The 19,497-nt window shown below is 38.8% G+C and overlaps 1 pseudogene; it reads right to left on the reverse strand.

Annotated features, from left to right (window-relative positions):
• Positions 1-1,752: 1,752 nt before the first annotated feature.
• Positions 1,753-19,497, reverse strand: part of LOC134302360 (caspase recruitment domain-containing protein 10-like) — a 34,809-nt pseudogene continuing 17,064 nt past the window's right edge.

The following is a 19,497-nucleotide window of genomic DNA, read 5'->3' on the forward strand; positions in this document are numbered from 1 at the left end:
ACTGACATGGTGGTGGTGTGTTAGTGTGTGTTGTGCTGGTATGAGTGAATCAGACACAGCAGCGCTGCTGGAGTTTTTAAACACCTCACTGTCACTGCTGGACTGAGAATCGTCCACCAACCAAAAACATCCACCCAACAGCTCCCCGTGGGCAGCGTCCTGTGACCACTGATGAAGTTCTAGAAGATGAGTGACTCAAACAGCAGCAACAGATAAGCGATCGTCTCTGACTTTACATCTACAAGGTGGACCAACTAGGTAGGAGTGTCTAATAGAGTGGACAGTGAGTGGACACGGTATTTAAAAACTCCAGCAGCGCTGCTGTGTCTGATCCACTCATACCAGCACAACAAACACCAACACACCACCAGTGTCAGTGTCACTGCAGTGCTGAGAATCATCCACCACCTAATCTGTAGTGGTGCTGTGAGGGTCCTGACCAGACCAAAAACAGAGTAAAAGCAGGTTAAAAAAGCATGTAGAGAAACAAATGGACTACAGTCAGTAATTATAGAACTACAAAGTGCTTCTATATGGAAAGTGAAGCTGATAAAATGGACAGTGAGTGTAGAAACAAGGAGGTGGTTTTAATGTTATGGCTGATCAGTGTATATAAAGTGTTTTGTCAAGAAAATACATGATAAACATCCGTAACTACTGGAACCCAATGCAATATCATTCAGTAGTAGTATGCAGTGGTTAAATAAAATTTCTTTTCAGTGTTGATTGGAACATGGGTTCACAATGTCTGCAACACAAATATAACTATTCACTATTTAGCATGAATATTACATATAAAAACTGCAAATTTCTCTAAAACAGAGCATTTCACACCAAACTACACTGAATGAATCTGTTGACATGCTAACCATTAATTATGCAAAAACGTTACAGAACATAAAGAGTTCCTCTTCAAGACAAAAAAAATGGCATCAATGAAGAATGATCCACAATGACGCAAATAATTCTTACATACAAGGCTGTGAAAATCTATTTGCACCTTCCCAAATCTTCTACTGTTGCCAATGTCACATTCCAAATAACATTAACACAAAATAACCAACACAAGCAAACACAAACGCAGCTTTTAAATGATCATTTAGTTTCATGAAGATTTATTCAATACAGATAACACCGATAACCGATAATCCAATTGACAAATGTGTTCGGTGTTACTAGGCATGACTGCAGCTTTTAAATGATAATTTAGTTTATTGAACATGTGAAATAGAAATGTGTTTACTCATGTTGACTATCTTATATTAAAATTAGTTTAAAAATCTTAGACATTAAAATGTGACAAATTAACAACAATATAAGAATTTGGGAAGGGGCAAATACTTTTTTTTACAACACTGTAGTTTTCAACTCTGGACAGCTAATATCTTTGATAAATGGGATTTATAATGAAGCAGTAGGTATTATACGGTCAAACCTCAAACAAAACAGTAAGACTTTCCTTATAATAATTGTTGTTCACCTAACTTACGATGTAGTGTTGTAAATAACAAAGGCCCCATAAATGTGCAAGTGCTCAAACGATTATAATGACTTGCTTCCCACCATTACAGTATTCAACAGTAACTAATGCATGAACAAATCACCCCTAAATCCAACAGGAAAGGGGGTACTGTGCCAGTTATAAATAATATATGCATATTTAACAAAGCATTTGAATATGTTCACAAAAATTAATGAGAGGGGTCATAAAAGATACCCTCTATTCAGTGATTCATTTCAAAACATGTCAGTTCACTGATAAAGTCTGTTTTTAAGGACTTGGACTTTCTTAGCGAGTGTGTTGCCTTCCAGCTCCATGACAACCTTCTGAAGCACGTCGAAGGTGTACTTGAGTTCAGGAGGGTAGTTTAGTTTTAGAGCATACATTAGGCCAAACAACATCGCAGAAGCTAATGCAACGTTATCCAACTCCTGCAAGACCACTTGACCCTCAAGGACAATCCCAATGTCATCCGGTTTATCACTGGCATCTCTTTGTTTCAAAACATATATTCCCAGTGTGGTCTCCTCAATGGATCCCTGGATGAGGGCTTCATCTGCTGCCTGATAAACACACAGTCACAAAATGAGATTACACAAACACATTGCTTATGTGTAGAGGAAATATTGTACTGCAGAATGAAAGGACAGGTTCTGAAGTTAGCCTACACATTTTTGTGAACGATCGCACTGGGCCCCAAAAACGGATTTCAACTGCAATATTCTCATCAGAATTATTATTCTATTTACTGTATTTTTATTACCCATATTCATTTACACGTCATTTTTAGTCATCTGTGTTTAATGCAGTGGTTCTCAAACTTTTTTTGTCACGCCCCCCTTTGGAAGATGAAAATCTGTCACGCCCCCCCTTTTGAAAGACGAAAATCTGTCGTCACCCCCCCCCCCCCCCCCAAAAAAAAGATCATTAATTTTCATTTGACCTTTATATCAGTCATTTCTGTTGACTTTACCACACCACTTTTGCCATCACTAAACTGCTCCTTCAACCAGTCCGCTATTTAAAAAAAAAGGAAATTAAATTTGCAAAAAAAGATAACGTTGAATCTGTGCCAAAAAAAGTCATTTGTGAGAGTTCAAGTCTTATCACATTTATTTTTATCCCTGTCAATTACCTCTCCATTCTGTACATCTAGACCAGGGGTTTACACACTTTCATGGTTTGAGATCTCCTGTTTCAGTCTACTGGTCATCCCATGCATTCACGCTAGCATGTTCTGGGGTTCAATTGAGTGTCATCATTACACACAGCCAAATGAAGTATCGCAAAGGAATATCTTTGAAATTCTTCCTCATAATGTTTTTTTTTCAGTCACTCTTTCTGTAAAGCTGAATATCAATATTGGAACTGAAGCGCATTTAAAGAAGCTTAATAGCTTTTTTGAAAAATGATGAGGCAGACCTTAAAAAGTAGATCGGAAAACTAATTTTAATTTTCTTTTAACAATATGACACAGACTGACCAACACTATTAAGCCAACTCAGCATTGAAAATTGACTTTACTTTTAATAGCTTTTATAATACTGGAGCTTCTTAAAACGGAATATTTTCTTTTAAATAGAAGTGTTATTTAACTGCTGTTAAATTGGATACCACCCAATCTGGCAACACTGGAATGTGCAGAGCCTGTTGGTGCCTTTTCTCGTAACGCGCCACAACGTAGTAAGTAGCGGTAGTAAGTACTTATTCTGTAATTGTGTTGGTTGTTGACATAAATGTTGAGTGTATAACTGCACTGTTTTGATGGAGAACTGCTTGTTTGAGGTGCGCTTTTGAATTGTGTCCCTGTGGGAACACCTGCGTGCAGAAATGCTTCCGCAACAAAGTTGCCGGCAAAGTGGTGGTGGGGGGCCTGACTGTGTGATTGATGTATCTGGCACCCCTGATCTAGACTCTGTCAGAATTAATACTGACAGACCTGAAAACATGGTTTGTTTATTGTCCTTCGTAAAATCCGACGTCAAAACATTGGTTCCGCGCTTAATTTCGGTCAGGCGCGCCCCCCCGTTATGCCTCTGCGCCCCCCAAGGGGGGCGTGCCCCACACTTTGAGAAATGCTGGTTTAATGGAAGTGTTAATTAACATTTACAGCAACTTTAGAGACTGTAGTTTGTGTTGCTGTTTAACTTGTGTTGTACCGAGGAGTGTCAATATTTAGAATAATTAGGTTTGACTATATTAGTGACACCCATCTAAAACAGTTTTAACAAAAAATTGAACATAAGAACCTTAAAGAAAGTACGACTCACTTCAGGGCTGTTGGAAAAAAGTACATAACAATGATGTGCATCTAAAAAAATAGAAATGATCTATATTCTTGCAATTCTTTTAGCAAATTTTTTAAAATGAATAGCATCAGTCATGCTGCGGAACAAGTAAACCAACAAATGCATTTATATAAAAATAATGCTCACCACTAAAGAAACAGCACATTGAAACAGCACTCAGAGCAAAGCTGGAGGATACCTATAAAGTACAAAATAAATTGTATTATTTCATTTAAAATAACTTTAAACTTTTTTTTTAACTAACTACTTTATAGAAATCAAGTACTTTCTATACATGTAAATCTAACAGCTAATCCATATTTCAATTCAACTTACAATTTGGTTAAGAATGAAATAAAATAACTAAAAGCATCCAAGTAGTATTTACAATTACAGAGCCTCTGGCTTTTACCGAAATGAAAATGTTAAATTTTTCATATACAATTTTTGTATTTCAACCATTTGGTAAAACTTTACAGAAACACATTTGTGGTCTGTTTATATACATTTCAGACATATACTTTTAAGTGCTAAATCATTACATTACATTTACATTAAAATCTCAGTTCAACCATCTAAGATTTTGTTCAAAATGAAATAAAATGAAACTCACCACAATTGCACAACCTTTGGAACAGCTCTCAAGAGGCCAAACAATGGCACTAGATGAAAAAACGTCTAAACAGTTAAAAAAAAATGTTATTTGTAAAGTAAAATAAACCATAGGAAATTACAGTGGGACTCCATAAAGGCTTTTATCATGAGAAAACTGACTAACACCGTCTAAAGAATTATAATATTATTTAACTAATGTAGTTATCTAATTTATATATATTTAAAGTCTATTTTGACAAGTGTTAGCTTGTTTTACAATAGTAACGTTTTAAACAACTACCATTTATTACGGATTTTAAAAGAAAAGTTCTGTCACATAAATTTAAAAAATCTAAAACACATTTTGTGCAGCATTACGTTAATACTGATAAAAAAGATAGTTTAAGTCTTCTAGCATTAGCATAGTTAATGTTCAAGCATTAAAATAAACTTCTTTTCACTCGAAATTATCGGCATATAAAAAACTAAACTTGTTCAAATATCGCATGTAAACAAACTACCTCTAACACTGACTGAAAATTAATAAATGTAATGACCTTTTCCGTGTAGTTTGCGGTCCACATCCAGAGTAAATCTTTCAAAAACTTGAACAGCCCTCCAGTTTCCATTTTTTCAGTGTGTAAAGTAAGTCGCTTTGGATAAAGGCGTCTGCTAAATGCTGAAAATGTAAATGTATACTTAATCACCCAAAATTACAGTGAAAACATATGTAGAGTTTGTTAAAAAAAAAACTAAAAAAAAAAAAACTAATATTTTCACAATGATTGGGAGGAATGTGGAGAGACACTTCAGTGCGTGTCACTAAAACTTCCCTGTACATCGCAGATTTTTTTAAATCTTACGTAACTAACAATAAACATGATTTGTTCTAAAATCATCACAGTATCTGACTGTGGTAAAGTTAGTTTAATATTCAACATTCGTTTAACATCCCAGCTAACATTTTTTGGTTCCCAGAACGTTCTGGGAACGGATCATTTTGGTTGCCCTTTGGTTCCCCAGGAAAGTTTTCTTTACGGAAATAGAACGTTCCCGTTTGGTTGTGCATTATAGTTCTGGGAACGTTCCCCTAACGTTCCCGTAACCTTAAAATTATTGAAACCTTTAAGGGAACCTTGTACTAACCTTTAAATTATTGAAAACTTTAGACAAGAAAACCTCACTTTCTAGTTGTGCTAATGGAGAGTTCTGCTTGCTATATATAGAGAGAGCTAATTACTCTCACTGGATCATGAGAAAACCTTCCGGGAACGTTACTGGAACGATACTTTATACACATAAGAAATAAAACCTTATACAAGCTTTAACTAACGTTCTCTGTTAGTTCTCATAAAACCATGAGAGAACGTTAGGTTTCATAGTTTTATGGTTGGTACTTGTAAGTAAAGGTAGATCTACATGGACCGTCTCAAGCAAAAGGCTGCTTTTTTGGTAAGTTCCTACTAAAAAACTTTAAAGATCATAAGAAAACCTTCCGGGAACGTTACTGGAACGTTACTTTAAATACATAAGAAAGAAAACCTTAAGGCAACTTTTAGATAACGTTTTCTGTTAGTTTTCATAAAACCATGAGAGAACGTTAGGTTTCATAGTTCCCGGAACGTTCCGGGAACAGCGCTGATTTTTTTAAACGAAAATAGAACGTTACCATAACGTTATGGGATGGTTCCCTAAAAATAACCATAGGGGAACCAAAATCGAACGTTACGGGAACGTTCTGTGTTAGCTGGGACGTCAGCTAACAAGTTAGGGAGCGTCATCAAACTAACAGAAAACGTAGGAGACATTTATTTACTCTGCACTTATTACAGACAAATAAATCCATTCAAGTCTTGTAATGATTTGATGGATTAATGTCAAACCATTTTTATACAAACACATTAAAAACTACAAACCATATTTTTAAAAATAATGTTTGTATTTATTAATTATTATAATAATATCATTATTATTAAGGTGAACCGTGCAACTTTGTGTTATTCAGGAAGTTTGTATCACCAAGTAGCCCTTCATATTATTCAGTAGCCTTGAAGTAGCTCTCGGTCTCGAAAAGGTTGGTGACCCCTGATGTAAAGAATATATCCAATCCTCTCCCCAACTATTTGGAACCAGTGTTAATTTCGTTGACGAATGATTTCCGTCATAGTTTTCGTCAACGAACCTTTTTTTCATGACGAAAACGAGACGATAACTAAATAGAAACTACATAAAAATGATAAAAACTATGACGAAATGAATCGACACTTTCGTCAACGAATAAAAACGAGACGAAAATGTTTGGCAGGGACGACATCCAATAACTGATTTAGTTTTGTGGAAGGTAGGGACAAGTTAGAAAGAGATCCAATCAGAACTACTTTAGCGTACGTGGAAAGGCGGGACAAGCCGATTAGTCATCCAATCAGTACTAATCTTTTGCGGTACCGCGGTAAGAGCACACCTGCGCAAATTTGATCTAAACCCGGGAAGACCAGACTAGCCTGTGAACTGTCTTTACTCATGGAACTAGATTAACTCCACAATGTCAACAGGGAGAAAGAGGAGAGCCGATATATGGACACATTTCTCATTTGACGTCGTGAAAAACAAGACTATGTGTAAACCATGTGGGGCGACGGTCTCTGGTAAAAACACAACAAATCTGAAACGACATCTGGCACTGCTGGCAGTATAATGGCAACATAACGGCACTGCTGCTTTTATGGTACCCACTTTTATAAAGAATGTAATATGCAATTTGTTATGAACAATGCATATATGTTTCAGGCAGAGCAGGCCTACTGGTCATTAATATTTTGTTATTGTTATGCTCAATAAGCAGGGTCAGTTAAATAAAGATGTTGTTTGAAATAAGTTAAATCTGTTTATGTGTGTATTGCACATTCAAACATTAATAATATTCCATAACTGGTTAAAAATGTTTCATTTTGTGTAAGTGTATATAATGACTTCAATAATTTAAAGGAAGTGATAAAAAAGCATTTACATTTTACACCCTTTATATGTATTTTAGGGCGGCACGGTGGCTAAGTGGGTAACACTGTCGCCTTACAGCAAGAAGGGTTCGAACCCCAGGTGGGGCGGTCCAGGTCTTTTCTGTGTGGAGTTTGCATGTTCTCCTCGTGTCTGCGTGAGTTTCCTCCGGGTGCTCCGGTTTCCTCCCACAGTCCAAAGACGTGCAAGTGAGGTGAATTGAAGACACTAAATTTGTCCATTACTGTGTTCGATATAACCTTGTGAATCAAATAAACTTGTGTAATGAGTAACTACCGTTCCTGTCATGAATGTAACCAATGTGTAAAAACATGACGTTAAAATCCTAATAAACAAACAAATAAATATGTATTTTAGTCGACTGAATCGACTGTAGATTTAGTCGACTAAAGTCTTATGATAATTAGTCGACTAAAACTAGACTAAAACTAAAACAATTCAGATGACTAAATTACGACTAAAACTAAATGACATTTTAGTCAAAAGACTATGACTAAAACTAAATCAAAATTTGCTGTCAAAATTAACACTGTTTGGAACCCTGGTAAATGTGAGTGAAAAGGGTTTATAAGAATTTCAGCTTTTGGTAAATTAATCTCACACTGAAAAAAAGTACATTTAGTACTTTGTACCTTTGCCAACAACACAGCACTGAGTCTTCTTCTATAACACCATATTAAAGCAAAACAAAATTGAGTTCATTCCTATTTTACAGAATCTCTCCAGATTGTCCAGGGTCAAGATCCTCTCTTGTGAACTCTGTTCTGTATCCACAGGTTTTTTATGGGTTTAGATTAGAGGACAGAGGTAGCCATTTTGCATTAAACTGGACACATGTTTTGGATCATTGGTTCTGCTGGAAGATCCATTGAAGACCCATTTTCAGTTTCCTGGCAGTGGCAGAAAGATTTAGATTTAAAATATTTTTGCATTTCCTGGAGTTCATGATACCATGTACGCTAACAAGGGTACCAGGGCTGCAGCATCACAGATCCTTCACCATACTTAATAGTGATCAAGTTTTTTTAGTGTAGTCATACCACTGTCAAACCCACCTTAAGTGTTTGTTGCTTAAAAGCTTGAGTTTTGTTTCATCTGACAATAGAACATGTCCTCTTGTTCTCCACGTTGAGAAAAAAGGCAGAGATACCTTAGTAAAGAGAAGGAGAGGTGGAGAAAGGACAGAGATGAAGGTAGAAAAAAAGAAGTGTCAGACCTCCGTGAAAGAGAGAAGAGAGCACAGAGAAAGAAATGGCGAGAAAGGAAGAGAAAGCAGAGTATATAAGTATTTGAAGTAAATAAGTATTTGATCCCCTACCAACCAGCAAGAATTCTGACCCCCACAGACCGGGTATGTGCCCATGAGGCACACAAATTAGTCCTGTCCCTGTATAAAAGACACCTGTCACAGAATCAGTTTCTTCCGTTCAAATCTCTCAACCACCATGGGCAAGACCAAAGAGCTATCAAAGGACGTCAGGGACAAGATTGTAGACCTGCACAAGGCTGGAATGGGCTACAAGACCATCAGCAAGAAGCTTGGTGAGAAAGAGACCACTGTTGGTGCGATAATTCGAAAATGGAAGAAATACAAGATCACAGTCAATCGCCCTCGCTCTGAAGCTCCATGCAAGTTCTCACCTGGTGGGGTAAGAATGATTCTGAGAAAGGTCAGGTCAGCCCAGAATTACACGGGAGGAGCTTTTGCATGGAGCTCCAGAGCAAGGGCTGTGATCTTGTATTTCGTCCATTTTCAAAATATTGCGCCAACAGTGGTCTCTTTCTCACCAAGCTTCTTGCTGATGGTCTTGTAGCCCATTCCAGCCTTGTGCAGGTCTACAATCTTGTCCCTGACATCCTTTGATAGCTCTTTGGTCTTGCTCATGGTGGTCGAGAGATTTGAACGGAAGAAACTGATTCTGTGACAGGTGTCTTTTATACAGGGACAGAAATAATTTGTGTGCCTCATGGGCACATAACTCGTCTGTGGGGGTCAGAATTCTTGCTGGTTGGTAGGGGATCAAATACTTATTTCCCTTAATTAAATACAAATTAATTTATAACCTTTATTTAATGGTTTTTTTTCTGGATTTTTTTTTTAGATTCTGTCTCTCACAGTTGAAGTGTACCTACGATAAAAATTATAGACTGTTCAAGTCTTTGTAAGGGGGTAAACTTACAAAATCAGCAGGGGATCAAATACTTATTTACTTATTACTTATATGAGAGCACTAGACTGAAAAATGTTCCTGATAATTACTTTAGGTGTTCAGTACATTTGATGGTTGAAGGTGGGGGATGAGGGTGGGGGACACAAGTTGCTTCTTTTTAATTAAATGTACTGTTGGTAACTGTATGATGTCCACCCTGTTACGTCCTGTCCACCCTGTTTCTTGTCTGTCCACCCTGTTACCTGTGTGGTTTTTTTTATATTAATTAAATAAAATCAACAATTATTATGCATATCTTTGTGGTTACCTGGAGGAAATGAATCCGTAAAATGAAATAATTTAAAAATGGAGCCAAATTCCATTGAAATTCCTTTTTATGCTAAAAGAAATGTATTCAAATTACATTGTGCCTTTAAAAACAACGTATCTTTTTTTAGATAAAGCTTGTTTATAAAAACGTTCTTAAAAAAAAATTGCAGGATAAACTGAGGGACATTTAAGCTTTTTTTTAAGACGTTTTGCACTTTTTTATAGAAAGTTACCAACCTGAAATGGCACCGAATAGTAGGAATGACCCAGGTGGGATTTGTTAATATAAATATATACACGTTTATTAGTATGGCAAAGCAAATATTAATTGTGAGATCTCTGTGATGTGAACTTTACTAAACCTTTATTTGCTCATTTACAGGATGTCACATTATAATTAATTGTAATTAGTTGAATAGTTTGAGATTTATGTCATTTATAAATATGTGGTTTGCTGAGGTGTAGCTGTGACCATTATAACCGTTATAACCGTTACACCTACAGTAAGCTCGTGCAGCGTTTCCCGGCTTTTATTAAAAACACAGTAGATGTTTGTAGTGGCTCTTCAACTAAAAAAATATGACGATGTTTAGCTCAGTTAGCTTCTCGGCTATCAGTAGTTAGTGAGAGAGAGAGAGAGAGAGAGAGCTGTATTATCCGTGTGAGCTATCTGTGCTACATGCTACTTCCCTCAGGTATGTTCATGTTTTGAGTAATTATAATCTGGGTTTAAATGTAATATTTCGAGGCTTCTTGGATTCTAAAATGTTAATAAAGACACTAAACGATCACAGGTGATGAATTGTAAGGTGTAACAGTAATAATGTCACTATTTTCTTTTATGTTACTTGAGCTCCATCTACTGGAGTAATAGTGAATATATTTGTACTGAATTGTACTGTTAGGTTAGATAAATGATTTTATGCAAACCTTTAAACAGTGTAAAGTGGAATTAACCCCAGATTTGGGATTTCGAGTCTGCTACATACTTGTATATGTACGTGTGTGTGCAGGTGTTTACTAAAGCAATAAGCCACGAGAGGCCGTGCGTTACTGTGATTTTAGAATCTAAAATCATAACAGTAATGCACGGTCTCAAGTGGCTTATTGCTTTTATAAAACGGCGGTCAACATAAAATATAATAAATACAACAATGTTTAATTCATAAATGTATTTATTGTGTATAAACTTAAAACAATAAAGCATTCTTTCGCGACGCAACATAGTTTGATTAACAGTGTTGCTAGGCAACACGAGGGCTTAAATAACATTAACTTTTTCTATTCAGTGGCGTATTAATATGGAATGATCATAGGTGTGCGTTTATCGGGGATTTTACAACTGCTTCGAACGCGGCATCAGATTTTAGGACCGGAACTATCCGTTTTATAAATACATGTTTGTATGTGTGTGTGTGTGTGTGTTCATACAGTATGTGTGTATGTATATATATATATGTGTGTGTAAGTGTGTATGTATATGTCGTACCGGAACTTCCTGCCCTTCTTATCTTTGGGTATAATGTGGATGATGATGGGATACACGCCATGCTTTAACAGTGCTTACACACTGCTCACACTCAACTGCAGCAAACAGTGTTTATCCTACACACACACACACACACACACACACACACACACATGTAAATACACTAACTAGAAACACCTGTAACCTGCTCCTCCATTAGATAATCAGTCTGAACCATCATGATGAGCAGAAGAGCATCTCAGAACTACAACAGCAGGTGAGAACATGAATCTAAGGCTACAGTGGGCCCAGGCTCACCAAAACTGGACAGTGGAATGTGTCAGTAACATGTAAGATACATGTCAGTCACATGTCAGTAACATACAAACTTAATCTGTATGTTCAATGTACATCATAAAACAATCACTGAGTAAAAGATAATTGTGTGTGTGTGTGTACCTGGTCAATAACTTCCTGTATACTTTGCAGTCTGATGCCGAGTGTGTGATCTGAAGTGTGTGTGTGATCCAACATGAACACACTCTTATCATCACGCTCACTCACTGCTATCGGTTCTAAACACACACAAACACACACACACACACAATTAAAGCTCGTCTACAGATGTGATGTGTTAACTAACTAAAATCCCTGTAATTTCTCATTGAGGAATGTTGATCTTAAACCGTTTAGACTCATTCTTGCTAGTATATGGCTAAACCTTCTGTAGATGCTCCTGTTTAGGAGTCACTTGAACAGATCTTAGTGCAATGGATTTCAAACCATTTTACACCAAGTACCACCAGTATTTCTTACATTAAATTTATTACTGTATAGATCTACCTGTTCAGCTATAATTTAAAACTAATATGATATAATGCACAGCCCAGTCTGCTGAGAAATCTACTAACCCTAATTGGAAATATTGTCCTCCTCATCCTCTCTTCTTTACTTTCATTTCAGTAGATCCTCTTACATACCACCAGAGGGAGGCTGAGTACTGTACCATAGTTTAAGAAGCACAGTCTTAGCACAGTAGATTATGACATTGTTTTGAGAAGCCGAGGCTCAAACACTGTTGGAGTCACCAAAACTGGATACCTCGGTGTGTTTTTGTGTTTGAGTGTGTGTGTGTGTGTTAGTGTGTGTGTGTGTGTTTACCTGGTTGACAGGAATTAAAGTAAAGTCCTGAATCTGCAGGTTGCAGTAATCGCTCTATGAGACTCCGAGACAGAACAGATGGAGAGAAGATAACCGGCCTTTTACTCTCCACATGCACCGGCTGTACCAGACTGTATGGTATTGGATGTTCCTCATTACCTACAAACACACACAATCAGGTGAGATTAATCATCACACATAATCACTACACTGGATTAATTCTGATCATTAAACATGATTTCTTTATGAAACAAAGCTATCCAACACCCATATCACCCTCTACTAACTGGGCTTAAACAACAATGTTGACTATAGAGGAATAAACTGGTAAAACGAAACTTCCTTATGTGATTCACAATTCATTCTGTAATCTGGTGTTTTTGTTTTGTTTTATAGAACTGAATCAGGTAGCTGGATGGTTGGCTGTACAGATGGGTCAGTGTTCTCCAACGTCCTCTTGTCTTGTAGCGCCTGTAGTCTTGTGTCATATACAGTGTATCACAAAAGTGAGTACACCCCTCACATTTCTGCAAATATTTTATTATATCTTTTCATGGGACAACACTATAGAAATAAAACTTGGATATAACTTAGAGTAGTCAGTGTACAACTTGTAAAGCAGTGTAGATTTACTGTCTTCTGAAAATAACTCAACACACAGCCATTAATGTCTAAATGGCTGGCAACATAAGTGAGTACACCCCACAGTGAACATGTCCAAATTGTGCCCAAAGTGTCAATATTTTGTGTGACCACCATTATTATCCAGCACTGCCTTAACCCTCCTGGGCATGGAATTCACCAGAGCTGCACAGGTTGCTACTGGAATCCTCTTCCACTCCTCCATGATGGCATCACGGAGCTGGTGGATGTTAGACACCTTGAACTCCTCCACCTTCCACTTGAGGATGTGCCACAGAAGCTCAATTGGGTTTAGTCCATCACCATTACCTTCAGCTTCCTCAGCAAGGCAGTTGTCATCTTGGAGGTTGTGTTTGGAGTCGTTATCCTGTTGGAAAACTGCCATGAGGCCCAGTTTTCGAATGGAGGGGATCATGCTCTGTTTCAGAATGTCACAGTGCATGTTGGAATTCATGTTTCCCTCAATGAACTGCAGCTCCCCAGTGCCAGCAACACTCATGCAGCCCAAGACCATGATGCTACCACCACCATGCTTGACTGTAGGCAAGATACAGTTGTCTTGGTACTTCTCACCAGGGCGCCGCCACACATGCTGGACGCCATCTGAGCCAAACAAGTTTATCTTGGTCTCGTCAGACCACAGGGCATTCCAGTAATCCATGTTCTTGGACTGCTTGTCTTCAGCAAACTGTTTGCTGGCTTTCTTGTGTGTCAGCTTCCTTCTGGGATGACGACCATGCAGACTGAGTTGATGCAGTGTGCGGTGTATGGTCTGAGCACTGACAGGCTGACCTCCCACGTCTTCAACCTCTGCAGCAATGCTGGCAGCACTCATGTGTCTATTTTTTAAAGCCAACCTCTGGATATGACGCCAAACACGTGGACTCAACTTCTTTGGTCGACCCTGGCGAAGCCTGTTCCGAGTGGAACCTGTCCTGGAAAACCGCTGTATGACCTTGGCCACCATGCTGTAGCTCAGTTTCAGGGTGTTAGCAATCTTCTTATAGCCTAGGCCATCTTTGTGGAGAGCAACAATTCTATTTCTCACATCCTCAGAGAGTTCTTTGCCATGAGGTGCCATGTTGAATATCCAGTGGCCAGTATGAGAGAATTGTACCCAAAACACCAAATTTAACAGCCCTGCTCCCCATTTACACCTGGGACCTTGACACATGACACCAGGGAGGGACAACGACACATTTGGGCACAATTTGGACATGTTCACTGTGGGGTGTACTCACTTATGTTGCAGCTATTTAGACATTAATGGCTGTGTGTTGAGTTATTTTCAGAAGACAGTAAATCTACACTGCTATACAAGCTGTACACTGACTACTCTAAATTATATCCAAGTTTCATGTCTATAGTGTTGTCCCATGAAAAGATATAATGAAATATTTGCAGAAATGTGAGGGGTGTACTCACTTTTGTGATACACTGTAGCTGCCTTTAATGCAGTCTCATCACACGGCTAGGAACCCCAAACTTCTCTCAGTTATTACTGGTCATAAGTGTCTCTACTGCTGAAATAACAAACATGTGGCTCAAAGAGAAAGTAATCATTTGTACACTGACCTTCTTTCTTCCCATTTCAACTTACTATACAGAACTTTGGACCACAGGTTCATCATCTCAGCAGTAGAAACACTCATGAGCAGAGATAACTGAGAGATCAGAGCTGATGGAAAAGTGGGCGCTCAGCCTTCAGCACTATTGTGAGTAACTACAGAGGTTAGTTAGAAATGTAGAAAATAGAAAAGTGGGAGGGGCTTACGGTTACTGAGTGTGTAGAGGACCGGCTGGGAGGAGCCAACCCCACAACATTTAGCAGTGATGGGTTTCACCAGTCGAACCCGCTCACAAAACTTCCTACCAAACTACACAAAGACATAAACAGTGTTAGAGTCGTTATGTCAAGTTTAATTTGTTTTAATTAATTACTTCAAGCTGTTTGTATCAAATGAATGATTTCTGGTGAGTGATTTACAGCAGGGTTACAGCACAGCGGTGTTAAATTCTCTGTGTTTTTTTGCTATTTTATTTCTGCATTTCTTCCCTTTTTCTCCCAGTTGATCGTAGCCATTTATTCTTTTGCTGCTGGAGACCTCGATGGCATTCCGAGAAGAGGAATATTCACCTGACCTGAGTGTGCCCCACCGACCCCTTCTTATTCACCCATACTTCAGTGGATTCGCACATGGAGTGTCATGTACTGTGTTCCACGTTCCACCACTTCTGTACAGGCACCTCGGGCTACTAACCAGGGTCCTTACACAGTGTCAAAGACTCCGCCCCCTTTTTTAGTCCAGTGTTTTCCCACTCAGCAGACTGGTGAGCAATTCTGTCGGCTGCAGGAAATGCCAATTGTGCCTGCTAGGGGGCACCCACCCAACTGATAGCAGAGCTGAGATTCGAACTTGGAAAGTCCAGAATTCCTGTAATGGTTCCAAAACTTAAAATCTGCTGTGTCAAAAAATACAGACAGAAACGTAGATAATTAATTTGGTGTAAAAGTTTTGTAATGATTCCTCATTAGTGGTTGCACTTATTTTACTGAGCCTCAAGGCTTCTGGAGGAGAGTTTTGTGGTCAGATAAAATGAAGACTAAATATGTTTGGAGGAGAAATGATGAGGCATTAAAAACCAACAGATTTGAGCTGGTTTGATTTTATGCTCGTGGCTTTTTCAGCATCAGCAAGTCTCTAACAAACATTTGCTTGGACATCAGTGTGTAAATGCATTAAGCAGAAGGGTGAGAACTTACTTTCTTCTTACTGCGCAAATTTACCAACAGTAACTGCTGCGCCCTGAAACACAACAAAACCACACAACCAAAATATGACTGTTGTTCTGACCTACATGGTGTTTTAACAAAAAAAATATGTGCAGTTTTCTTTTCTATGATTTTGTTTAGTCTCTCTCTATAGCTGATGTGGATCTTCGAGATGTTTCTCCTTGGTATGAGGGATCTTGCCATGAATATAAACTGTACCCACCACTGTCTCCAAATCACCACTTTCTCCAGACTACCACTGTCTCCCGACCACCTCCTTCTCCAGATCACCACTTTCTCCAGACTACCACTGTCTCCAGACCACCTCCTTCTCCAAATCACCACTTTCTCCAGACTACCACTGTCTCCAAACCACCTCCTTCTCCAAATCACCACTTTCTCCAGACTACCACTGTCTCCAGACCACCTCCTTCTCCAGATCACCACTTTCTCCAGACTACCACTGTCTCCAGACCACCTCCTTCTCCAGATCACCACTTTCTCCAGACTACCACTGTCTCCAGACCACCTCCTTCTCCAGATCACCACTTTCTCCAGACTACCACTGTCTCCAGACCACCTCCTTCTCCAGATCACCACTTTCTTTACACTATCACTTTTTCCAGACCACCTCCTTCTCCAGATCACCACTTTCTCCAGACTATCACTGTCTCCAGACTACCTCCTTCTCCAGATCACCACTTTCTTTACACTATCACTTTTTCCAGACCACCTCCTTCTCCAGATCACCACTTTCTCCAGATCACCACTTTCTCCAGATCACCACTTTCTTTAGACTATCACTTTTTCCAGACCACCTCCTTCTCCAGACCACCACTTTCTCCAGATCACCACTTTCTCCAGATCACCACTTTCTTTAGACTATCACTTTTTCCAGACCACCTCCTTCTCCAGACCACCACTTTCTCCAGATCACCACTTTCTCCAGATCACCACTTTTCCCAGAATACCACTGTCTCCAGATGACCACCTTCTTCAAGTCACCACTTTCTCCAGACCACCAGTTTCTTCAGATCAAAAAGATTTTCCAGAACACCACTTTCTCTAGAACACCACTTTCTCCAGACTCTGAATTACCACTTTTTCCAGACTACTACAGTGCCTTGCAAAAGTATTCAGCCCCCTTGAACTTTTCAACCTTTTGCCACATTTCAGGCTTTAAACATAACGATATGAAATTGTAATTTTTTGTGAAGAATCAATAACAAGTGCGACACAATTGTGAAGTGGAACGAAATTTATTGGATATTTTAAACTTTTTTTAGAAATAAAAAACTGAAAAGTGGGGCGTGCAATATTATTCAGCCCCTTTACTTTCAGTGCAGCAAACTCACTCCAGAAGTTCAGTGAGGATCTCTGAATGATCCAATGTTGACCTAAATGACTGATGGTGATAAATAGAATCCACCTGTGTGTAATCAAGTCTCCGTATAAATGCACCTGCTCTGTGATAGTCTCAGAGTTCTGTTTAAAGCGCAGAGAGCATCATGAAGACCAAGGAACACACCAGGCAGGTCCGAGATACTGTTGTGGAGAAGTTTAAAGCCGAATTTGGATACAAAAAGATTTCCCAAGCTTTAAACATCTCAAGGAGCACTGTGCAAGCGATCATATTGAAATGGAAGGAGTATCAGACCACTGCAAATCTACCAAGACCCGGCCGTCCCTCTAAACTTTCAGCTCAAACAAGGAGAAGACTGATCAGAGATGCAGCCAAGAGGCCCATGATCACTCTGAATGAACTGCAGAGATCTACAGCTGAGGTGGGAGAATCTGTCCATAGGACAACAATCAGTCATACACTGCACAAATCTGGCCTTTATGGAAGAGTGGCAAGAAGAAAGCCATTTCTCAAAGATATCTATAAAAAGTCACCTGGGAGACACACCAAGCATGTGGAAGAAGGTGCTCTGGTCAGATGAAACCAAAATCGAACTTTTTGGCCACAACGCAAAACGTTATGTTTGGCATAAAAGCAACACAGCTCATCACCCTGAACACACCATCCCCACTGTCAAACATGGTGGTGGCAGCATCATGGTTTGGGCCTGCTTTTCTTCAGCAGGGACAGGGAAGATGGTTAAAATTGATGGGAAGATGGATGGAGCCAAATACAGGACCATTCTGGAAGAAAACCTGTTGCAGTCTGCAAAAGACCTGAGACTGGGACGGTGATTTATCTTCCAACAAGACAATGATCCAAAACATAAAGCACAATCTACAATGGAATGGTTCACAAATAAACTTATCCAGGTGTTAAAATGGCCAAGTCAAAGTCCAGACCTGAATCCCATCGAGAATCTGTGGAAAGAGCTGAAAACTGCTGTTCACAAACGCTCTCCATCCAACCTCACTGAGCTCGAGCTGTTTTGCAAGGAAGAATGGGCAAAAATTTCAGTATCTCGATGTGCAAAACTAATAGAGACATACCCCAAGCGACTTGCAGCTGTAATCGCAGCAAAAGGTGGCGCTACAAAGTATTAACGCAAGGGGGCTGAATAATATTGCACGCCCCACTTTTCAGTTTTTTATTTCTAAAAAAAGTTTAAAATATCCAATAAATTTCGTTCCACTTCACGATTGTGTCCCGCTTGTTGTTGATTCTTCACAAAAAATTACAATTTCATATATTTATGTTTAAAGCCTGAAATGTGGCAAAAGGTTGAAAAGTTCAAGGGGGCTGAATACTTTTGCAAGGCACTGTACTTTCTCTAGACCACCACTTTATCCAAACCACTCCCTTCTCCAGATCACCACTTTCTCTAGACCACCACTTTCTCCTGATCACCACTTTTTTTTGTATAATCACTTTCTCCGGACCACCATTCAGACCAGCATCTTCTCCAGACCACCACTTTCTCCAGATAACCTTTTTCTCCAGGTTACATTTTTCTCCAGACCACCACTTTCTCCAGATCACCTTTTTCTCCAGATCACTTTTTTCTCCAGATTACATTTTTCTACGGACCACCACTTTCTCCAAATTAACAATTTCTTCAAACCACCAGCTTCTTCAGACCACCACTTTCTTCAGACGACCACTTTTTGCAGGCCACTACTTTCTTCAAGTCACCACTTTCTCCAGAACACCACTGTTCTAGACCACCACTTTCTTTAGACCACCACTTTCATACCACTGCATACCTGATGTGGTGTAGTTTTAACACTGGATGCCCTTCCTGATTCCACCCTCCTTATTTGGGACCAGCATAGCCAATCATGTTTGTGTAGAACCCAGACCAACCATTAACACCAATAAGATTTAAAACACGGATCTTATTAGTAGTGGTTTAGTGCAATTTATTGTTGTATCATCTGAGTGCCTCTAGTGTATCACCATCAAAAAGATGAGAAATTAGCAAGATAAATATTGTTACAGCACAAAAACACTCAAGAAAACCAAAACACATTTGCTATAATGTCTGTCAGTCCTCTGATTATTTCTACCTCTTGAAGAATCAAGTGAATTTATTAAAATGTAATATAAATAATAAAGTTTAATGAGCACACATAGGTATTGAAGGAAAGAAGAAGAGCAACTATCATCAAAACCC

This window comes from Trichomycterus rosablanca, chromosome 2 (assembly GCF_030014385.1).
Source record: "Trichomycterus rosablanca isolate fTriRos1 chromosome 2, fTriRos1.hap1, whole genome shotgun sequence".
Lineage (NCBI taxonomy): Eukaryota > Metazoa > Chordata > Actinopteri > Siluriformes > Trichomycteridae > Trichomycterus > Trichomycterus rosablanca.